Below are 3,526 nucleotides of genomic sequence, written 5' to 3'. Positions count from 1 at the left end.
AAAATATAGGAATCCTCCCTTTTTTGAAAGTTTTCTTTGTGCGACTTCACTTTTAAGAAAGATCTACTTATCTCCACTAACCAAAAGAAATCCAAAAAGGATTTTCACTTTTACAAAAAAAAAAAAAGGAGAAAAGAGAAAATAGCGTCCAGTGATTGTTTTGCAGTGAGCTGTTACAGAGGCGGGGGGGTGGGGGGTGGTTCCCCCAAGTTGCTCCCTGGGAACTACACTTGGCATCACAGCATCAAGCTGCCATAACTTTGAACTGTGTCTTTGAGCATCTGGGCTTTATCTCATTTCATTTTTTGCATCCATTGGCAAGATGAGTTCCAAGGTAATTGCTTCTTTGTTTTATAACATTTCAGCTCATGTAAGTTTTCATACTTTCTGATAGTGGGGGAACTCTGTACAGGAAGTCCTTGACAAGCAGGCTAAAGAGAGGAGACTACTCTGTAGAAGGGGAAGAGCCACCAAAGGTGTCTGAGCAAGAAGTTCTGACAAGAAGCAAGAAGGACTCAAGTTGAGAGCAGCAATGTGAACAGACAGGAAGGAACAAATATACAGGATGCCCTGCTCTTTCCTTCTAATGCACGCTACTGCTGGATTAATCCTCCTGCATCATCTTACGAACCTTCCACCGGAAAGTCCTCACTGCATCCCACACAAAGTCCAAAGTCCTCCTCTTGGTACCTGCCAGGCTCTATGGCCTTGCACAGATCTACTACAGACTCATTTGCCACTTACTTAAAACAAGACCTTTCCACTGTCAACCTGCTGCTCTCTATTTCCAACATATGCACAGTTCATTATGAACAAACATATATGGTCACACATTTTGTGCCCAGCTCTGTGCTAGATGTGAAAATGAAAGGGTCATAAAATAGAGTGCTACTCTGGAAGACCCACAGTCCAATGGAACACCCATTCCACTGTTTTTTGCCTGAATCCTACCCATTCATCCAGAAGAAGCTCGAGTCCACATCTTCCCCACGGTCACCACTGATATCTCTTGCCCATGCTGGCTTCACTTACTAGGAACTCATCTGCACTTATAATCTTTTCCACTCATCTTGTTATTATAATTCATCATTTATAATTTTAAGATGTCAGAAAGTTTTTTTGTTTTTTTTTTTTTAACAAATTCAGCACTTCATGTGGGTTTTTGTTCCTGGCTGTACCTGCTGTCACCAGGGGCACGACGGCACGTAACACCCAGACTTTAAAAGCATGGATTTCTACTATTTTTGACAAGTCTTAGATTAACCCTAATCTTATACACAGGCATAATAAAAACACAAATCATTATAACTTCCCTGAGTCCTTGTGATAAGAGCCTCCCGTAACCAGCCTGAGACGAGACGCCAGAATGCCGCCCATTTAGGTGAGGACATCAGTGGAGGACATTCACAGACTCATGACCATTAAACTCACCTAAAAATAATTATCTAGGGCTTCCCTGGTGGCACAGTGGTTGAGAGTCCGCCTGCCGATGCAGGGGACACGGGTTCGTGCCCCGGTCTGGGAAGATCCCACATGCCGTGGAGTGGCTGGGCCCGTGAGCCGTGGCCACTGAGCCTGCGCGTCTGGAGCCTGTGCTCCGCAACGGGAGAGTCCACAACAGTGAGAAGCCTGAATACCGCAAATATAAAATAAAATAAAATAAAATAAAATAATTATCTGGTTCTCATTCACACGTACATGCTACATTTTACAGGATTGTACCCTCACCTTCCACTGAGGCCCCGAGACAGTAGGCATCAACTAATCCCACTCTGCAGTGGGGTCTTAGACACATAAGCAGAGGTGGGCACGGGGGTAGGGGAAGTTTCCGGTTGCCTCAGGCTTTGTGAGTGGGGCTTGGTGGAGAGCTCAACATTTTGGTGGAGAGGTCTACATTTTCGCACAGAGAGAGACAGAGATGATGGAACCATCTAAGAGAGACTTTGCTTACGAGGCCTTCCGGAAGAGTGCTAGAATACCAACCCCAGCCGTGGGGCAACGGCAGAGTCATAAGGGCTCAGCAGAGGAGAGGCATTTGCCTGTATCATGGGAACATCCAGGTGAAAGATTTCCTGATACTAGGGGGGCCTCCAAAGGGCCCATGAAAGTGCCCACAAGAGAGTCATCTCTAAACACCTGCAAATATCTACAACCATTTTGGCGGCAGCCGAGTTAGACCTCTAAACTCTCTAAACTCCTCTGCCTTTCTCTGGTCTATCCCTAGAAGGGTCGGAAGCTGCAGCTGGCCAATGCATGTATGGGGTGGGAAAGGAAGAGAGAGGGAGAAGTTGATAGAATAAAGAAGATAAAAGAACCATGCCCGGACTTCCCTGGTGGTACAGTGGTTAAGAATCCGCCTGCCAATGCAGGGGACACGGGTTCACGCCCTGGTCCGGGAAGATCCCACATGCCGCGGAGCAACTAAGCCCCTGCACCACAACTACTGAGCCTGCGCTCTAGAGCCCGCGAGCCAGAACTACAAAGCCCGCAAAGGCCCCATGCCTAGAGTCCGCGCACCGCAACGAAGAGTAGCTCCCACTCGCCGCAACTAGAGAAAGCCCACGCGCAGCAACGAAGACCCAATGCAGCCAAAAATAAATAAATAAATAAATAAATAAATAAAATAAAAAGACTTTCCCAGGTGACCCTGTGTAAAATAGCAACTATTTAAAAAAAAAAAAAAGGACCATGCCCCTCTTCTGATGGACACTCAGGCTAAGCAGAGGAGTAGCTTCAGCGTTAAATGCAATTCAGAATTTGTATTATTGCCCTTGACTATACATATTAATAATAGAACTGCAACTGTTTTGAGGGACTGGAGGGATCCCCAGCTTTCAATTGTCTAACAGTGAACAGAGAAACAATGAGACTTGCCTAAAATTTCATCCAACATTAGGGGAAATACTAGCACCGTGGAGTGGCTTTGCAGGGGCAGTTATTAAAAATAATAATAATTTAAGGGCTTCCCTGGTGGCGCAGTGGTTGAGAGTCTGCCTGCCGATGCAGGGGACACGGGTTCGTGCCCCGGTCCGGGAGGATCCCACGTGCCGCGGAGCGGCTGGGCCCGTGAGCCATGGCCGCTGAGCCTGCGCGTCCGGAGCCTGTGCTCCGCAACGGGAGAGGCCACAACAGTGAGAGGCAAGCGTACCGCAAAAATAATAATAATAATAATAATAGTTTATAATTGTACCTGACATGTCTGCTTTTAAGGTACTAGTTACATATTCATGAGACAGTATAGGAAATAGCGCTAAGAACAATGGCATATTACTATGAATTCAAATTCCTAATGTAAAGAAAAAGTTAGAGCAGGAGGAGAAAAACGTAAAAGAAGAAGACTCATCTCCTACCTACCAGGAACTTCTCCCTCTATCTTTATGTGCAGAGTTCAAGCTAAATCCAAAGAACGCATCACTCACCTCGCTCTGCTTCCTATAGGATGCAAACACTGAGGGCTAAACGGCATACGCTTCCAAAACCCCAAAATAAAGCTATACACAGAGTTTTAATGTATGCAGTCTCATTA

Source organism: Aethalodelphis obliquidens, unplaced genomic scaffold (genome assembly GCF_003676395.1).
Source record: "Aethalodelphis obliquidens isolate GAN/ISIS:26980383/991018 unplaced genomic scaffold, ASM367639v1 scaffold3, whole genome shotgun sequence".
NCBI classification, from domain to species: domain Eukaryota; kingdom Metazoa; phylum Chordata; class Mammalia; order Artiodactyla; family Delphinidae; genus Aethalodelphis; species Aethalodelphis obliquidens.
This window is presented reverse-complemented; position numbering follows the sequence as displayed.